Source organism: Tiliqua scincoides, chromosome 1 (assembly GCF_035046505.1).
Source record: "Tiliqua scincoides isolate rTilSci1 chromosome 1, rTilSci1.hap2, whole genome shotgun sequence".
Classification (NCBI taxonomy): domain Eukaryota; kingdom Metazoa; phylum Chordata; class Lepidosauria; order Squamata; family Scincidae; genus Tiliqua; species Tiliqua scincoides.
In genome coordinates, this window is record NC_089821.1 from 306195268 (window position 1) to 306216114 (window position 20847).

General features: G+C 47.8%; 1 protein-coding gene across 4 annotated transcripts in view; it reads right to left on the reverse strand.

The window, feature by feature from the left end:
- Positions 1 to 9423, reverse strand: part of SYNE2 (spectrin repeat containing nuclear envelope protein 2) — a 252356-nt gene extending 242933 nt beyond the window's left edge. For all 4 annotated transcript variants that reach the window (XM_066629628.1, XM_066629621.1, XM_066629615.1 and 1 more), the window contains exon 1: positions 9235 to 9423. The gene's annotated coding sequence lies outside the window, so the exon portion shown is untranslated. The remainder of the gene's footprint in view (positions 1 to 9234) is intronic.
- Between the last annotated feature and the right edge of the window lie 11424 nt (positions 9424 to 20847).

Below are 20847 nucleotides of genomic sequence, written 5' to 3' on the forward strand. Positions count from 1 at the left end.
CAGCCAGGAAAAGAAAAAGTGAAAGAAAAGGACACCCTCAAATGTTAGGAGTCATGTCAAGAAATCACATTCACTATAAATGCCTTCAGAGCGGTGCTTTTTCTAGCTGCTTTTCTGGGGTGTAACTCAAGCCAGAATCCAGTTAATCCAAAGTCACTGACAGAATTCCACACTAAGGGAGGGCTTCTTAAGATTCCTAAAAAGTTCTAATGGGCACCCACTTTACATTATTTAAATTAAGGGGTCATCACCAAAAGCACACCCACCAGTGCACATGTTCAGCTGAAAGAACACCACATCTGATGTGGGGGGGGGGGGATGATAGAAGCCTGTGGTATTCTGCCTTGAAATGAGCACAGCAGCCACTGACAGCAAAAAGCATTTCAGGATTAGGTCATGATCCAATAAGATTGCCTCTTTCTTGGATTGCTGCACTCAGCCTGCACTTGAAAATGCTTTCAGGGGTCCAGCTCTGCTGTAATATTCCTGATCTCTGAATGATGCTTTGAAAACCGGGAATGTGCTACGTGGACTTGGCCGTTGCCACATCTTGCGGCAGTGAATGACAAGTTAAATACGTCTCGTGTTGTGTGAACTTCTTTCTGCCTGTCCTAAATCCACTGCCAGTGGTGTAATTTCAACAGAGAGAGTTGCCAACATTTCAGCATTCCTGCTCCTATGCTTTTAACAGCCTCATACGCAGAGGTATAATGGATAACAGCTATGGTGGAATCAAAGCAATGTCTTCTGCCATCTCATCTTCTATTTCAGTCTTTCCATTCTGTTTCACTGTTTCCAGTACAGTACAGGTGGGGCCTCGCTATCTGTGGGGGATCTGTTCTCAGACCGTCCCCCCTCGCAGGTACCGGAAATCTGCGATTTTCAGACCCTTAAGCCCTCTGGAATGGACTGCAGTGCAGTAAAAAAAAAAAATGCAATATCTGGTTTCCAGAGGGGGGCTTCCCCAGGCCTCAGAATGCCTTAAAAACAGTAACTTTGGTTTCCATTGGGACTAGAAACTAGAAGTCACTTTTTTTGCAACTGTGGGCCATTCTGAAGTCCGCAGAGGCCACGGGCGGATGTGTGTGGTCTTTGCGGGGTGCAGAAAGCCCTCTGGATGAGACCAGAGAGCAGCTCCTGTCCTCTTCGGAGGGCACAGGTGGAGCCAGCAGGTCCAGGGGACCCACGTTGAGCCAGATCCGCAAATGTAAAATCTGCAAATGAACAGGCTCTACCTGTATCACAAAAATACTGCTGCTGTTATTGTATTTTCTCATGTATTATAAGAAAATCGGGCACAATCTCTTAGGGATGGATGGGTGACTCTGCAAGCCTGGGCATGTCTACTCAGAAGTTATTCTTATAGTGTTGCATGGGGCTTTTTCCCAGGACACCGTGTATAGGATTGCTGCCTTATGCCTCGGTTGCCAGATGTTTACCCAAGATTTTATCCTTTCTTTAAGCATACCCTAACAGAATCTGAAGACAAAACTCATCTACCTCAAAATTCCAACTGGACTTATGATCAGGGACTAGACCAGGGCTTTCCTAAATCCCAGCCCGTGGGCCACATCCGGGGTATGGAAAAAGCCCTCTCCCCCATGAACGATGCTTACCATTATGCATCCCTGTGCCCAGATCAGCTTGAAAGAAACGCAGCACTGCAGCAGAACGGTAAGCGCCGCTTGGGATGGGGGGGGGCTTTTTTTGGGACCCAGCAGTTTCCAGTTTGGAATTGACTATTAAGCACATGACTGGGGTTCAGTAGATGGCAGCCAGAAGACCCCGCTTATCAGGACCATAGTGTAGGGGGCTTTAACACTTTGCCTGTGTCATGGTCTCACTCAACTTCTCCTTGCTGCCCCAACTGCTACTGGCACCAACGGGAGCCTTTTTTCCCCAGGAGCCAAGAGGCAGTCCTAGATTTGGATAACAATGAGAACAGAGGGCAGAAATCTCCTGCAGAGTGATATGTTTGCTGAATTTTTGGGCAATGTCACAATACACACCACAGTTCTGGTTCTCGATGAGATACTGACAGCATCTTAGAAGAGCCAAAGTCATGGGGGTGGTTATGATTCAGTTGCACATATCATATCTTCCAGTGTAGGAGATAGTCCTCAGGCTAAAGTGGTTAAACTCACCCCTCCTCTCTCTCTCTCTCTCTCTCTCTCTCTCTCTCTCTCTCTCTCTCTCTCTCGCTCACCATTCAAGCAGCTACACCCTGGAATGCACCTGAAGGCACACCTGTGATAGCAGACTTCATCCACGTGCCTGACAGTTGTTTTGCTGATGTAAAGTGCAACGAGCCCTTAGAGATGTGGAATTCAAAACCAGCATCTTCCAAAATGCTTGCTCTGTGCATCCAATGCCCCTCCACTCTGCCAGAATCGCGCCTTGACCCTGATCAAACTGTATGCTTGGCAATCACTCCCATCAGAAATGTACATCTCCTATATGCTCTCCTTCTGCTCTACCCTACAGAACATTCTGCTCACCCTCCATCCATCCCCAAAAATGCTTACAGCTTCTGAAGTGCTGTATTCTATATTACCACCTTAGTCTTTCATCATCTCATTCTGCACAGGTATAGACCAGTCTTAACCAGACAATTTGAAGAAAGCAGGGGAAATATGCTTTGCACCGGAGAAGTCGCAGGCAGAAATGAGTTGTTTACTCATTTCTGGGGCACCTTCCTTACGAGGAAAGGCTAAGGCGTTTGGGCCTCTTCAGCCTAGAAAAGAGACGCCTCAGGGGGGACATGACTGAGACAGACAAAATTATGCAGGGGATGGACAGAGTGGATAGGAAGATGCTCTTTACACTCTCACATAGCACCAGAACCAGGGGACATCCGCTAAAATTGAGTGTTGGGAGAGTTAGGACAGACAAGAGAAAATATTTCTTTACTCAGCGTGTGGTTGGTCTGTGGAACTCCTTGCCACAGGATGTGGTGATGGCGACTGGCCTGGACGCCTTTAAGAGGGGATTGGACAAGTTTCTGGAGGAAAAATCCATTACGGGGTACAAGCCATGATGTGTATGCGCAACCTCCTAATTTTAGAAATGGGCTATGTCAGAATGCCAGATGCAAGGGAGGGCACCAGGATGCAGGTCTCTTGTTATCTGGTGTGCTCCCTGGGGCATTTGGTGGGCCGCTGTGAGATACAGGAAGCTGGACTAGATGGGCCTATGGCCTGATCCAGTGGGGCTGTTCTTATGTTCTTATGTACCCCACACTTCACTGGCTGCTTTCCCCTGCAACTCCATCACTAGACAGGATTCTTGAGTCATACTTGGAGTGCTGCAGAGCAGAGCCAAGGAGAGAGGGGTAAAGGGGGTAATTTGTCCCCGGGCCCAGGAGCCAAAGGAGGGGGCCCAGAAATTTCCTGGGATCTTACATTTTCCTATCTACTCAGACATGTTGTCTGTACGGGATGCTGGGGACACTACCATGACTGGGGATACTGGGGACATTACTGATGCCACATGGGTGGGTAGACCTGGGCTCCAAAGACTTTTCCAGCTGTCTCTACCCTCCCCTCACCCTGCTTCGCCCCTCCCTGCCCCTGTTCTGCTCACCCATCACCACCCTCCCCCACTCTGTTTCACCCCTCCCCTTTGCAAAGGGGCCCAAAAGAAACTTTGTACCCCCTGATAAAATTCCTCTCAGAGGAGCTGCAGGAGATGTGTGAGATGGGTTTAGCCCCGACTGCTACTGCCCTCTCTGCTGCTTCTCTATTAGAAATAATCATGCCGTCCCCCTGACATGTTGTAACTGTTTGGTGGAGATCTTGGTTCCCAGCCCTGGATCTGCCATCAAAATATTCCAGCCTCAGACAGCTCAGGATGAAGACTCAAGAAGAGAGCTCACAGCCTGTTCATCAGCCACTGGTGGGCTTACCCTTAGTCTAACTTCGCAATGGAAATGACAGGCACACAAACCAATGATCAAATGCCACCTTAGACATCACTCTGACCCCTCCACTCATGTATTCAGTGAATGGTCCACTTCTTTACTTTTCAAAGCATTTAAATATATCTAAAATACAAAATTATGCAGGGGATGGTTAGAGTGGATAGAGAGACGCTCTTTCCCCTCTCACCTAACAACAGAACCAGGGGACATTTGCTAAAGTTGAGTGTTGGGAGATTTAGGACAGACAAAAGAAAATATTTCTTTACCCAGCATGTAATTAGTCTGTGGAACTCCTTGCCACAGGAAGTAGTGATGGCATCTTGCCTAGATGCCTTTAAGAGGGGATTGGACAAGTTTCTGGAGGAAAAGTTCATCAGGACGCAGGTTGTGTCTGTTGTCTTGTGTGCTCCCTAAAGCATTTGGTGGGCCACTGTGAGATACAGGAAGCTGGATTAGATGGGCCTTTGGTCTGATGCAGCGGGGCTCTTCTTATGTTCTTATGTTAAAATGTTTACAAAAAATAATATTAAATACATTGCTAGATGCGTCAAGTATCTCTGGCCACAAGCTTACACACTTACCCAAGAGTAAGTCCTATTGAACACAATGAGACTTACTTCTGTGTAATGTTGTATAGGTTTGTGCTATCTGAGAATGGGAAGAGGTATATAAATCTTCTAAAGCAGCGATTTTCAACCACTGTGCCGGGGCACAAGGTGTGCCGCAGATGGTTTGCAGGTGTGCCATGGGACTGTAGGGAGGGCTATTTATTAGTAACACAATTGGGAGATTTGAACCGCCTACCAGCAACATGATGTGCCTTGCCAATGGTCAAAAAACTGATGGTGTGCCTTGACAATTGACAATAACTTTATAACTGAATAACTTCCTTCATGTTTCTCCTTACTGGTTTTGTTAAAAAAAAGATATATTTAAGTGAAAAAATCCTTTGAGTATTAAGGGTTTCTTGGTGACACTGGGAAGAGCAACCAATCAGCTTCTGCCAAGGCTCAAGCCATTTTTTGTTTCAAGACCTCTCTCCTGGGAAGCAACAGAAGCATTTGGACTTACGACAGTGATGGCACTTCCCAAATTGCTCACCACAATAGAAAGTTACGTCTGCCCATCCTTGGCTCCTACCAGGCCCACCCAACTGACACACTGAACAATAGTGTAGCTATGGTGGGCAGTGGTGCAGTAAGTATTGGAGACGCCACAAAGCACCGTGTAAGCAGCTACTCCCACTCGCCATCTGAGCCATTCTGGGCTCTGAACAGGAGGGGGGAGGACGCTTGCACGCTGTGGTGAAGCTCCCTGCAAAACTTCGTGCTTTGCACCCCTTCTAGCTATGCCACTGGCAGTTCAGTCTAAATTAACTTGTGTCCAGAGTGTTTCACAATACAAGAACATAAAAATAGCATAAATTTCAAAGCACGACAATAATCTCATCACATATGGCCAGCATATATTTCAAAGCACATATGACAATAATCTCATCACATATAATCTCATCACAAACATACAATCTTTGTCCAAGACATGCCACTGAGGCATGCTGGCAGTGCCCAGACTTTGCAAGTTTCAAAATCTGCATGGTAGTGAACAAACTTCGGAGCTTCACCACCACCACCACCGTCAGAGGTTCACACTGTCCCATCCATCCTGGTTTCTTGACTTCTCTTGTAGATGTACCTGTTTCACTGTGCATGTGGGTCAGGGTGAAAGTTGTTTATCTGATTGTGCCTTTATTATACTTTGTTTTTAACTGATATTATCAGCTACTTGCAGGCTACATGGAAAAAGCAGCATACAAATCAAGTAACCAAATAAATAAATTAACGTTTACTTTTTATTCACAACAGACACCATCTTGCTAATAACAGAGGGGGGGATGTCTGACTAGAAAAACACAATTCAAACAATAACCAGTGTGTACCAACTGCAATTACCAATGGCCCCATCCCATGATCTCATATTTCACCCTCCCCAGAGGATGAAAAATATAAAGCATAAGAAGACAAGAGAAAGAAGAAAGGGGGGATTTGCTTGGAATTGTATGAGTTTAAATTAGTCTCCTAGGGTTGTCCAACGCCCCTCCGTGTTTGAAATCCAGTGCTAGAGCATCTCCAACAGTCTCTGCTTGAAGACCTCCTGGGATGACCCACCAGCCTGCCAGCTAATAGCTTCCATTCACGCCATCCATTCCTTGGTCTATTATTTATTCTAATTGCTGAAAAGGTCCAGGAAGCTTTACTGGGTATTCTGGAACTTCTCAAGCCAGTCCCACTTGATATAAACTACTATGCTCTTTGCAGCCAAATCTCACAAATCTCAACCCCACTGATCAATTTCTGGACCCTATTGTGCTTTCCAGTCACACAATACTGACAGCTTAGCAACTAGCAGTGCTCGCAGCAACCAGGTTTGGCAGTTCCCCAAGTCTTGGGACATATCCTAATCACATGTGGACTGGCTTTGACATACATGACATATTTCAGACTGAGCAAACTCTTCCCCCAACAACAGGCTCCATCTTACGCAAAGTCTCCCTGTCTGGAGAACTCCATTCGAATGAGTAACAGTCTGACAGCTGGGCTCAAATAGCACCTGATATATGACTGTGTGAAAAGATTTTGACACTTGCCTTAAGTAAGACACAATGTAGGTGGCCATTTATCATTCTGCATGCTATTTTGCAGTGGCCTTCCTTCAAGGAGCTCAGGGCAGTGTACATGGTCATCTCCTTTTTTCCCCCCTCACAACAACCTTGTGAGGTAGATTAGGTTGAGAGATAACAGCTGACCGAGTAAGCTTATGGCTAGACTGAGCTAGGCCTTGAACCTGGGTTTATCCAAAGACCAGTACATTGATGACTACACTGTGCTAGCTTCTAACTCTGTTTACATATTTCTAAACTACTGCCATATTTTCTGTATCCACCTTTGAAAGTCCAATCCTATGCATGTCTACTCAAAAGTAAGTTCCATCACAGTCAATGGTTCTAACTCCAAGGCAAATGTGGATAGGATTGCAACCTGATAGGATTTTGCTACTTGCAAAAAAAACAACAACCCACCACTTTTCTTTTCCTCATCCCCCAAAAGAGGACCCCCACCCTTTATAGCACCTTACACAGATCTAAGACAACTGTATGCATTTTAAATAGTGTTCTCTTGCCCCCCCCCCCAACAACTCTGGAGTGGATTCCCTATAGATGAAGTAGCTCCTTCTTAAAATGCTTATGCAGTACTCGTGTGTGTGTTTGCCTCTAATGGGTACAAAAGTCAAAAGAAATTCCAACTGGATAACAGGAAAAAATTCGGCAGTGGAACAGATTGCTGAGGGAGGTGGTGGACCATCTCCCTCACTGGAGATCTTCAAGCAAAGGCTTGACAAGCAGCTGCTGGAGATTCTACAGAGCATTTCCTGCTACAGGCAGGGGGTGGACTAGATGACCTTTTAGGTGACTTCCAGCTCTATGATTCTATGAGTCTGTGCGTGTGTGTAAAACCAGCCCAAGGTGTCTCAGGATTCTTTGTCATTTCTTATGACAACAGGCAGCCCAGCCCTCTGTGGGTTTACTCAGAAGTAAGGTCCTCTGGCTTGCATAGGGGGTTTATTCCCAAGCAAGCCTGCCTAGACCTGCAGTGGTCCTCTCTCCTGGGCTGCATCCTCTCGGGACGAGGGTGGGGGGAATGGGAAGGCAAAAACACCCTCCAAGTGAAACTGATACCTAGAGGAGGCGAACAAAGGCGGCTCCTCCAGACAACAAAGACCGCCAGGTAGGGCGGCCAGCCAATCGCAGCCCAGGCGCGGGGAGGCCTCGCCCAGCAAGTGGGGGAAGCCCTTGGGTGGGAAGCTCTGCAAGTGGGGGGAGAGCCAGCCCTCCCAAGTTGCGCACCTTGCCCCCTCCCCGCTGATCTTCCAGCGACCCAAACTGAGATCTGACGGGGGGGCTTTCAAAGGGGTGTGCATGGGGGGGGAGGGGTCTGCTGATGTTTTTCCTCTCATTGAAACCAATGGCTCTTTCTCCTCCCCCATTCCCTTTCCCGCCCAGGCGTGGACTGCTCGCTCTCGGAGGGCGCACCCTTGCCCTTCCTCCCGCAGCCCCGAGAAAGGTGGGCACCGGTGGCGTAGCTAGAGGGGGCAAAGCACCAAGTTTGGCAGGGAGCCTTACCGCAGCGTGGAAGCGGCACCTCCCCATCGGAGCCATGCCGGGCGGGGGGAGCAAAAGGGAGGCATGTTGCCCCCCTCTAGCTACGCCACTGGTGGGCACTGACTGCAAGGGCTCCGGACGGTGGAGATCAGAGCCAACAGCACTTTCCCCAACCGGCCAAGGAGCTTCCAGCCACACGATCGGACACCCTCCCGCCCCTCCGCCGCCCTCCTCTACGCCCCTGCCCAGACGCGCCTTCCCTTCTCCGGGCAGCACCCAAACTTGGCCAGGGGCGCCCGAGGGGGTTCGATCTTGGCCCACACAGCGCAAAACTTGGGGAGAGAAGCTGGAGGGAGAATAAGCCGCTTCCTGAAACCCCTGCATAGGAATCCCACCGCCTCCGCCTGGCAGAGTCCGGCTTCCCTCCCACCCACCCACTGCCCGCCAGCCGGAGGAGCCGCTCTCCGCCTCAAGCAGGACTCAGCCAGGCAAGGGACACTTCACAGCAGCAGGAGCAGCAGCAGGGCCAGTGGCGTAGCTAGAGGCGGCAAAGCAGCAAGTTTGGCAGGGAGGCGTGCAGGCGGCTCCTCCCCTTCGGAGCCATTCCGGGCGGTGGGTGCAAAACGAAGGCTCCGAAGGGGAGGAGCCTCCTGCACGCCTCCCTGCCAAACTTGCTGCTTTGCCCCCCCAGCTACGCCACTGGTGAGGGCGATCGCCTCTCTTGGTGCTTTGACCCCTACTCTAGCTATGCCACTGGGGAGAGCGATCGCCACTCTGGAGCTTCGCCCCCCTCTGGCTACGCCACTGGTGGGTGGTCTCCCCTCTTGGTGCTTCGCCCCCCTCTAGCTATGCCACTGGTGAGGACGATCGCCCCTTTGATTTTCTGCCCCCCAACTACACCACTGGGGAGGGCGATCGCCCCTCTTGGTGCTTTGCCCCCCTCTAGCTACGCCACTGGTGAGGACGATCGCCCCTTTTGGTGCTTTGCCCCCCTCTAGCTACGCCACTGGTGAGGACGATCGCCCCTTTTGGTGCTTTGCCCCCCTCTAGCTACGCCACTGGTGAGGACGATCGCCCCTTTTGGTGCTTTGCCCCCCTCTAGCTACGCCACTGGGAGGGCGGTCGCCCCTCTTGAGGTGGAAGAAAGAGCCAGACTCACTTTTGCGCGCGCTCCAGCCGGCCCGGGGTCTGCAGGGGGCAGCCGCTCCGATCAGCTGCTGGGGAGGTGGGGGATGCCGGGATGCGGAGGGAGGGAGGGAGGCAGGCAGGCGGGAGGTGGACCCTTCTCCCCTCTCCTCTCGCCCCGGCCTCGGGGGCTCAAGGCACGCCCCGGATCCGGCGCGCTGGCCCCGCTCTCTCCGCTTGCAGGCGCGATCGAGGGAAGCGCGGCTCGCACTGCGCCCTGCCTCGCCTTGGCCGGCGGCCGACAGTCCGCCCTCCCGGGAGAGAAGGAACAAGGAGGCTCCCTGCCCCTCCCGGCCTCGGGCGCCGCAGCTCTCCGCCTCCCGCCTTGGCCAGGCGGGCGGGCAGACAAACAAACAGCACGTGGCTGGCTGGCCGGGCACCTCCGACACGTGTGCCTACTCGGGAGTAAGTCCCGCTGCTGTCAGTGGGCCATGAGTAAATGTGCACATGCTGCTCTGTTTCGGTTTCCATAGGGTTCAATACATTTTCCTTATCAGCTATCAGCTTGTCAGTTTTATGATCTACCAAAAATCAGATTGCAGCCCACTGGGGGGTCCTGAGCCCTACATTGCTGAATAGCAATTTTCAGTCTTTTTCACCTCATGGCACACTGACAAGGCACTAAGTTGTCAAGGCACACCGAACTGCTGGTAGGGGGCTCATATTTCCCAATGGCCCTCCCCCAAACTCCTACAGTACACCTGCAAGCCATTCGCAGCACACCAATGTGCTACGGTGCACTGGCTGAAAATCGCTGTGCTAAAACTTTAAAAGTTCAAAAATAAAACACACTGAAAAATAATTAGATCTCAAACATAAGAACAGCCCCACTGGATCACGCCATAGGCCCATCTAGTTCAGCATTCTGTATCTCACCGTGGCCCACCAGATGCCTCAGGGAGCACACGAGACAACAAGAGACCTGCATCCTGGTGCCCTCCCTTGCATCTTGCATTCTGAGGTAGCCTACTTCTAAAATCAGGAGATTGCACATACCCATCATGGCTTATAACCTGTGATCGACTTTTCCTCCAGAAATTTGTCCAATCCCCTTTTAAAGGCATCCAGGCCAGCTGCCATCACCACATCCTGTGGCAAGGAGTTCCACAGACTAATTATATGCTGGACAAAGAAATATTTTCTTTTGTCTGTTTTAACTCTCCCAACATGCAATTTGAGTGGATGTCCCCTGGTTCTGGTGTTGTGTGAGGGAAAAGAACACCCCCCCTTTCTACTTTATCCATCCCCTGCAAAATTTTGTATGTTTCAATCATGTCACCCCTCAGATGCCTTTTTCTGGACTGGAGAGCCCCAAATGCTGTAGCCTTTCCTCGTAAAGGAGGTGCCCAAGCCCATCTAGTTGACAAATCAGGCAGGCAGACTTCCCTTTGCCTACCAAGGTGAATACATTTGGCAGGTATACTATAGTATTCAGTCATATTTCATCATTGCGAGCAGCCTGTACACTTAAGAAGAAACTGGGTACAGCACCTATGAAACAGGAAGAGTTGGAGAGTACCATTTGGGGCACAGCTCAAGACTATCAAGGAGTAAAAAGTCAAGGCTGAGGCTACAATCCTATCCACACTTACCTGGGACAAAGCCTCACTGACTGTAATGAAACTTCCCTCTGAGTAGAGCTGCATAGGATTGGGCTCTGAGTCTTTAAAAAACCACCATCTACTTGTAAAACCTCCTTTGACCAGAGATGCACATCAGATTGCAATTGCCTTTCTTCCACATTCTGCTTCAGTGATCCCATGTTCCCATAAATACCACAAGAGAGAGTAAGTCAAAGACTCAGGAAATGCGGCCAAAGTGGATTAACTCCCGAGTACTAGTACTCCCTTAAGGCTCGTCAACCACCTTGCTGTGCTAAAGTGATACAGCTAAGGCTGCAAGGCAGTGAAGAAAATCTGAGTTGCTTCAATGCGTACATTTTAATCAATTAAATCTGCATTAACGTGCATGTGAATCAAACAGCAACTCTGGATGAAAAAGTGAGCCTTACTTTGTTGGTTTAAATTATATATCCTGTGGCTGCACATATCCCATGGCAAGCACCATCTGCAGTCTGTCCACTGCGCCAGGGTGAAACATTCTGTGATCCTGTCAAGCTTGTTTTCTATTTGCAGATGTTTTTTTTTTTTTACATAGGAGCATTCTTTTAAAAAAAGGACATCGCATCTGCAGCAGGGCCTTGAAGGTTCATGAGGCCAACTGAAATAGTTGCCTCGGGCAGCAGATTGAGGGGGTGCCCAACTCCATCTGTCCACTCACTTCCACTGCTCCTGACCCATCTCCCTGGATTGGAAAAGGTTATGGATCAGAAGTGTGAAGGACAGCAGAATGGTAGGTTAGAGCATTGGAGATGCCCTGACTCACTGCTCTCCTATCTTCCACAATTTCTCTTCTGCTCTGTCCCAAATTCCTTTCACAATCCAGGGAATAGGAGAAGCAGAGGTAGGCAGATCGCCAGAGGTTGTGGGCAGTGTTCCCTGTAAGTTGCACCACTGTGCGACTCAAAGCTGAGCTCCATGCAACATGAATGTTGATGTCATTGCTGAGCATCCATGGAAGGCCCGGACAAGAAAAAGGACACCTGCAGACCATTTACATTGGTCGAAAATTGCTGCACTGGTCTAGGGTTAACCCAACTGTGTAATCTGACATGGTACAGTCCATTCCACCATATACAGTTAATAAACATTTCATCACTTTATTTCTACTTCACTGTGTTGCATTTATAACCAGACCTTCAAAGAGGCATTCCCTCCTATATGAGAGAGAAGGGGGAATGCCTCACCTGAGATTGGTCTGGTGTGGTTGGTCTGTGGAACTCCTTGCCACAGGATGTGGTGATGGCATCTGGCCTGGATGCCTTTAAAAGGGGATTGGACAAGTTTCTGGAGGAAAAATCCATTACGGGTTACAAGCCATGATGTGTATGTGCAACCTCCTGATTTTAGAAATGGGCTATGTCAGATGCAAGGGAGGGCACCAGGATGCAGGTCTCTTGTTACCTAGTGTGCTCCCTGGGGCATTTGGTGGGCCTCTGTGAGATACAGGAAGCTGAACTAATTGGGCCTAGGGCCTGATCCATTGGGGCTGTTCTTATGTTCTTATGAGATCCCATCAGCTGATCCCATTCCTTCCATGTACTCAAAGGGCTCAGTCCTATCCAACTTTCCAGCACTGATGTAGCTGTGCCAATGGGGCATGCACTGCATCCTGGGGCGAGGGCACTCACTGAAATCTTCTCAAGGGAAGCCACTTACTTCGGGGCTGCATTGGCTCTGGAAAGTTGGATAGGATTGGGCCCAAAACTATGTAATGAAAAATATTTTAAGAGCTTGTCGTCATTTAATTGGGGGACAATTTGTGTTGATTAAAAGTTAATCAGCATGCTCTAGCAAGTGAATTAGTCACTAAATATTAATATTATTATTAACTACCTAAACATTGCAGCCTCAAATAAAAGGGAAACCACAAAGTTGCATCACATTCCATAGAATGGAGCCCTTAGCTACAATGTGCTGCATATTTATAGGATTTTGATGGGGCAGACATACTGCTAGGACTTGGTCCCACTTTCAAAGCCCAGCTGTTTCCCAGGAGCATAGAATGCGTTCAAGTGGGACATTTCCACTTTAGCCATTGTCCTTCTGTTTGACTTCAGGCAGCTGGGTCTTACTCTGGACAGTCCATACAACTCCGTTAATTAAAATTTGGGCACAAATAAGGTTGTTTGAAGTTCCCTTGTTGTCAAGGGCTTGACCTATTCTTAGAGCAATCTACAGAATCCTAGAAGTCAACTGAAGAAAATTCTGGGGGGAAAATTAAAATAAAAGAGGAAATGAGGCCATGTGTATTTGTTGGGCTAATATAGCAACAGTTGCTCCAGGGCTGAAAAACAATTCAGGAAGTTCCTGGTTTGAATCCATGATGCTGCTACGAATGGACGAGATTTATTTGTTTAACATAATTATGGGCAATTTTTTTTTTTTGGAAATGTTCAAAGCAACATATGCTATTTTAAAACAGCACAGCAAGATTAAACTATGAAAGTGCAAATGATAATTATAAAAGCAGCCTGAAGTCTATTAAATCAACCAAATAGCTGCCAGCTGCCAGTGCTATATTTCAAAAAAGTCATGCAGCATCCAGAGATGGACTTATCCCCATGTCTCAAAGCAGGTGATTTGAAAGCAGAGAGACCAACACAGGAAAAGCCCTGCTTGTTACTCTTAGGGTTCCAACCACTTGCAATGAGAATGTGCATTCAAGACCTGGTTGCCTGACTACCACTGGTGTGTGGGCTGATATAGGAAGAGGTTTGTGTGTGTGAAACAGTGAAGGGCCTTATAGTCCTAAACCAGTAGTTTTAATCTAGGTCTGGAAACAAACCAGCAACCAGTGCAGTTGGTACAATCCTGGCCAAATATGCTCCTGCCTTCCCTCGCCTGTTAAAAGACTAGCAGCTGCATTCTAAGCCAACTGAAGTTTCTAAACAGTCTTCAAGGGCAGCCCCGTGCAATACATACTGCAGTACCCAAGGCAGGAGGTTACAGAAGCACATGCCAACATAACCAGGTTTTCTCAATCCAGAAAGGGGTGGAGCCTGTGCAATAGATGGAGACATAAGAAAACCTTGCTTTTCAAAATGCAAAACCAGGTTCAGGAGCATACAGAGGCTCCTAATCTAATATCTGATATAGTATCTGTCTCTCACAGCTAAATTACAGCCCAATCCTGAGCTGCCTGGCATGTGGGGCTGCTGCAGCACCAAATATCCCACAGCATCCTAAGTGTTACCTGGGCAGCTCTGGCGGCTCCTCGGGGCTCTCCACTCCACCAGTCCCGCCTCCCTCCTGCCCTGCTCCCTCCCCCAGTACGCCTCCTCCCTGCCCTCTCTCCCCTCCCCAGAATGCCTCTTCCCCCTTCCCCCCACCTACTTCTCTGCCGCCTGGCGGTCCGCGCAACCACTGAGCCACAGAGCACCTGTGCTCCACCAGAGCTAGCCCAGCACCAGCTGGCACTGAGCTAGCACCAGCACTAGGGCCTGCAAAACATGCCTTACAGCACGTTTGTGATAGTGCATGCCAGTGCTAAACCAGAGCGCACTGTTTAGGATTGTGCCTTTAATCCCCATAGGATCTGAGAATTCCCTGCCAACATTACTATCTTCATCTTCATCAAGTTTTACCTCTTCTCCTTCTCCATTCCACCATAGCTGATTCAAGACAGGCAACAGCTCCTGCATGCTCAGACAATGAGATAGAGAGATGAGTTTTATCTTTGTATTGATGACACCCAAGCCTGAAGCTCTGGATGATCTCACATATAGGTATTTAAGCAATATGAATGGTGACACCATGCCATGTGGCACAAGCCAGTTCCCACAGGGCTGGGCTAGAATTCCTGGTGGTCACCTGCTGTCCCATGTGTTCAAACACAAAGAAACACACTAACAAGCCCATTCCAATATCCAATCCACATAATCCAGTCTGTTCAGGAAAATGGCATGGTCTCCAGGATCAAAAGATACCAAGAAGTCCATCAGAATCAACAGGGAGGGCGTGGTTGCTAAAGTAGGAGATTACCCACCAGGTGGAAAATATCAAAGTGGCCTCCATCACATACCCAGGTGGTAAGCCAGATTGAAAAGGGTCAAAGTCAAAGATGGATGTTTCATCCAGGAATACCTTCAGTTACTTGATTACACATATTCCACAACTGTTTCCCCCAAAAGGGATAATGGACCGTGGCATCACTAGGGTTTGAGCCACCTGGTGCAGGAAGCTAGCCCGTCACCCCCATGATAGACCACCTCCCATGCAGCAGGGGGGCCAATGCCTGGGCACTGGGTGTGGTGATGCATCATTGCTCGGCCCCATTGGCTATACTTTTTGATAGAATAAAGGTATTTCAAGGTGGTTTGTTTCACTGCATTCTGTGTGAAATCACATATCGAATGATATATAACATGATGGAATTATTAGAAAGTACCAAGATTTTAAAAATGTTGGCCAGTAGTGGTGTCAACACCCCCCCACCTGGTGCAGCCCATATCCCCTGCACCTCCCTAGCAACGCCACTGGATATACCCGAAGATAACATCTGAAGGTTGTCAGTTCGAGGCCACTGGGAGCTTAAAGCAGCTGACAAGCTGAGCTGAGTTATTCCACCAGCTCTTTGGTGTGAGCGAAGAAGTGTCTTGGCTGCCCTTCAAGTGAGAGATGAAGGAGCTGCTTGTCAGCCAGCGTGGGAGGCAGCTGGGGGCCAGAAGTGATACCAGACCGTGAAAGATCCATCTGAAATGTTGTGTGGTTCTTGAAAGATAGAACCTTTCTGTACTGATAGAACAGTAAAAATCCTCTTGGGGGTTTAGAGATAGCCTGCCTATGTGAACTGCCTTGAATAAAGTCAGAGGAGTAATCCAATGACCAGAAAGGCGGTATATAAATACCAGTATTATTAACTATTATTATTATTATGGACCTAAGCAGAGAATTACTTGGAAGTGTCACTCAAAACTCACTGAGCTTAATAACATACTTTCTAGTGTCCTTTTGAGGGCTACTCCCCTATTGTTTCTACCTTGGTGCCCTTCTTTCTTTCTGTTGAAATTAGATATGGACCTAGATCAGGGCCAGCACTATCATTAGGCCAACTAAGCAGCCATCTAGGGCAGGACTAGGCAAACTTTCTAGGGATCCTGGACTTTTAACAATTGTATAGAAGAGAGAATTTCAGCAGGTGCAGCTTCTCATCTGTGAGATGAGAAGCTGCACCTGCTGAAACTCCCTCTTCTATACAATTTTTAAAAGTCCAGGATCCCTAAAGTTGAAGGTTTGCCCACCCCTGGTCTAGGGCATAGACCTCAGAGGGATGCAGTACAGACCTTTGAGGGTCGTATTATTCAGATTGGTTGCTTTAACTCATGTAAAAAATGCAACTGACAATTTATATATATTTTTTATTCTAAGATTGCAGTTCCCAAACTGTGGGTTTGGGACAGTAAGCACTAGGGCATCTAAGAAAAAAATGGGAACCACTATTCTAAGATAGCTACCACAACAGTGCTATGGAATATAATAAAATATAACTAGAGGTGTTTGTTTCCAGTGAGTAAGATAGGATTACAGCCCAGGGGTCCAATCCTATCCAATTTTCCAGCCCCGGTGCAACTACAATGCAGTCCCATGGTAAGGGAACAAATGTTCCCATACCTTAAGGAGGCCACTGTGACTGCTGCCCCACTACAAGATGCAGTGCCTGCCCCATTGGCACAGCTGCACTGGCACTGGAAAATTGGATAGGATTGGGCCCTAAGTCTTAGTGAACACAATGGGCTTACTTCTGAGTAAAATAAAACTGTTTTCAAACACCTCTCATTATAAAGTTGTATTTTTTTAAAAATGGGGTGTGTGCAATTAGTTAGCCTTGCCTAGGGCACAAAATAGCCTGGCGCCCGTCCTGAGCTAGATACACTTAGACAAGTTGCTATCTCAGCCTCAGCACCCCAAGCTCTAATAAGGAGCTACTACTGGTCTACCTTACATGGGTGTTTTAAGGATTACTCTTGTAGTTACAATGCTGTGAGTTTTGCTAAGATTCATTAAAGCTCAAAGTGGATTATCACTTCCTTCCTTTCCCATTATTATTATTCAAGGCTGAAGGGAATGCAAACTTTTCAAAGCAAAATTCTTCCCTCCCCACACCTCCCAGCTGCCCTTGGAGAATGTTGCAGATTGAGGGAGTGCCAAGGGGTGACCGGCCTCGCCCTAGCAACTGCCCTTGCTGATTCATTCATTCTGGCCTTGCAGAAAGGTGATTTTTCTTCTAAGTTGGTGCATATCACTTTTGAGAGCTGTTTATAATTATTTATTTTATTTTTATTTTATTTTTTTCACATTTTTATACTGCCCTTCCTCCAAAGAGCTCAGGGCAGTTTACACAGCTGCTCCTCCCCTCTTTCTTGTCCTCACAACAACCCTGTGAGGTAGGTGAGGCTTTTTTAGCTATGTAAAGTATGATGTCAGGTGAAGATGTGAAACAAGAGATCAACAGCCAAAGCCAAATTAAGGGCCTATGAAGAGTTGTCAGCTTTTTTTCTGGTCAGGCTCCTGTGCACAGAATTTCTGACAAAAAGAAATTCAAAAAAGATTTTTTTTTTTTTGCCTCAGCAATGCATCTCCATGGCAGGAAAGTATCACTCTTTTTTTTTTTTTACATTTTGGCATGCTTTGTCTCTGGTAATGGTAGAGAAGCACTGCTAGGAAAAAAGTTGGCAACCCCAGCCCTAAAGAGGACTGTTCTCCAAGATGTCGTCTCACCTTTTCTCAGTTGTACAGGGGAATGCAGTCACTGTAGATAGAGCCAGCATTTTATTTAAATTATCTATATTCCACTGTTCCCTCAAGAAATCCAAAGCAGCTCACTATAATGTTTAAAAACAAAAATGCAATAAAACATACCAAAAGTTACAAGGACATGCAAAAATACATAAAGCTGGCCAGACATCAGCAGCAACATGTTTCTGAGAAGGGAAAGTCTTCAACCAGGGCTGACACCTGAGCTTCCCATTTCATGCTTGTATTCCCCCATCTACATCCTGTCCTGTCCATGTGTGTGTTCGGTTTCTTGGGTCTGTGAAACTCTTAGGGCACAGTCCTAACCCCTTATGTCAGTGCTTCCCAGCACTGATATAAGGGCAATGTAGCTCTGAGGTAAGGGAACAAACATTCCCTTACTTTGAGAAGGCCTCCATGAGTGACACCCAACTGCAGGATGCAGCACACGTCCCATTGGCACCGCTATGCCAGTGCTGGAAAGCACTGACATAAGGAGTTAGGATTGCACCTTTAGTGTGTTTAATTTTCCTGCAGCTGCAAAACCTCTTGGCGCTGTAAGGTGTGGTTGTAAGATCCCTCTGATCGTGGGGAATTTAGTGTACTTTGAGGAATGGCAATCCTGGCCCCTGTTTTGCCTGGGGCCAGGAACGCAAAATGCTGAGTCCTCCACGATAATGCCGGGATCCACCACTACCACTGGTCACATCTGGAGGCCTACTGAGCTTCCGTGCAAGGCCCCTCCAGCTCTCAGAAGGCCTTCTAAGGCCTCCAGAGAGCATGAAAATGTCTTGGTTTCCCAAAGAAACTGGAAGTGAAGTTTTCAGGCCTTCTGAGTGCCAGAAAAGCCTCAGGAACAGTTCCTATTTGGAAGACAAAACCAGATATGACATGGGGGATCCAGACTTGGAGCTGTCCACATCATTGTCTTGTTGTTGTTGGCAAACTTCAGTTTCGAAAAACTCTGAAAGGTGGTTCTGGAACAGCGTCTAGTGTGGCTGAAAAGGCCGATTCGGGAGTGACAATCCCTTCCACACTGGGAGCAAGTGCAGTCTGTCCCTGGTCTGTCTCCCTGGCGATGAGCCTTCCTTCTTTGCCTCTTAGCCTCAGACTGTTGGCCAAGTGACTCTTCAAACTGGGAAAGGCCATGCTGCACAGCCTGCCTCCAAGCGGGCCGCTCAGAGGCCAGGGTTTCCCACTTGTTGAGGTCCCCTCCTAAGGCCTTCAGATCCCTCTTGCAGATGTCCTTGTATCGCAGCTGTGGTCTACCTGTAGGGCGCTTTCCTTGCACACGTTCTCCATAGAGGAGATCCTTTGAGATCCGGCCATCATCCATTCTCACAACATGACCGAGCCAACGCAGGCATCTCTGTTTCAGCAGTGCATACATGCTAGGGATTCCAGCACGTTCCAGGACTGTGTTGTTTGGAACACATTGACATCATTGTCTTAAAGACATCTTAAAGACATTGATTTAAGACATCATTGACATTCAAAACAGTTGAATGGGTCCCCAGCTTGCATCAGCATCACAGTGTGTGGTGTGGAGTGGGGGGTAGCTCAAAGTTACTATTCGCAGCAGAAGGGAAAAATTGACAAAGACTCTGCCTTTCTCCTCCTCGGCTAATAGCCATGTGGGGTGGACATCTTAAAGTAGAAAATTGGTGTGGGAGCAAAGAGTTAACCCGCTTTCCCCTGTTCCACAATCCTGATCCAATGTGGGACACCCATGCTGGCCTTTTGAAAAATTTAAGGATGTGGGGAGTTCCCACACTGCATCTTGTTTGAGCTCAGCCACTAACGATGCCAGACTAACGATTTCCTTGGATCCTAAACAAGCAGGTGGTGATGTTGAATTCTCAGGCAGGCTGGTTTTCCGTTCAATGCCTCTTTTAGTAGGTGCTTGTTTTGAAAGACGCCTCATTTCTTATGCAAGGTTTTGGTGCCTCTCCAGGTCTTGCAGCTGTTGCGCTAGCACTGGGACTACAGGGCAGCTGTAAAACTCTTGTCTTGTCTTTGAGACTTATACTCAAGAAGCTCAAATTCTGCTGCCAGAATAAAATCTGCAGCTGATTGTACATTTGGTTTTGCATCATTGGGCTGTCATGGTTCAGCACCTCTGAGAGCATTTCTCATCCAAGACACGTACAGCAGGGGAAGATTGTTGTGCTGTCACAAAAGGCCCAATGATGGGTCACTCTGAACCACTTCTGCAGCAGCAGCAGAGCTATGGTGCATTGGAACCCCTGCAGAGTGGCAGGACTATTACATCCTGGACAATGGTTTCACGGTCAAATTCACCCTGGCATTGAACATTTGCGTCTATTCTTTTTGCATCCTGGACATTTGTGTCCTCATGTATGTATGTTTATATTAGATGTACTTTTTATGTTAAAAGAAGCAAAGGCAGGATTAAGGTTAGGGTTGGGATAAGAGGTTTAGTATAAATACCATGGGGTTTGTTGCCCAGTTATAGTTTGTTTGTTGCCCAGTTATAGTGGGATGCAAAAAAAAAAGTGAAAGTCTAGGGATGCCAAAGACTGGGTTGCATTTGACCAGGACATAATAATGGAGGATGCAATTATCTTGGTACCATTGTTACTCTCAAGGCCCAGGAAATATTCAGGTGAATAGCAGGGATGGGCTGCAACTTAGATGACTTGGACTCAAGTCACAAAGCTGCGTTCTTCGCAAGTTGTATGGACTCAAGTCAAGCATGTCAAAAACCTGGGCACTGACTCAGGACACACTCAGAATTCCCTCTCACGTAACACCAGAACCAGGGAACATCCACTAAAGTTGAGTGTTGGGACAGTTAGGACAGACAAAATAAAATATTTCTTTACTCAGCGTGTAGTTAATCTGTGGAACTCTTTGCCACAGGATGTGGTGATGGTATCGGGCCTAGATGCGTTTAAAAGGGAATTGGACAAATTTCTGGAGTAAAAATCCATCACGGATTACAAGCCATGATGTGTATGTGCAACCTCCTGATTTTAGAAATGGGCTATGTCAGAATGCCAGATGCAAGGGAGGGCACCAGGATGCAAGTCTCTTGTTATCAGGTGTGCTCCCTGGGGCATTTTGTGGGCCGCTGTGAGATACAGGAAGCTGGACTAGATGGGCCTATGGCCTGATCCAGTGGGGCTGTTCTTATGTTCTTATGTTCCCTTACCTGGGGCTGCCTCCTGTGGCACATCACAGCAGGAACAAAAGCATCTCCTCCCACACAG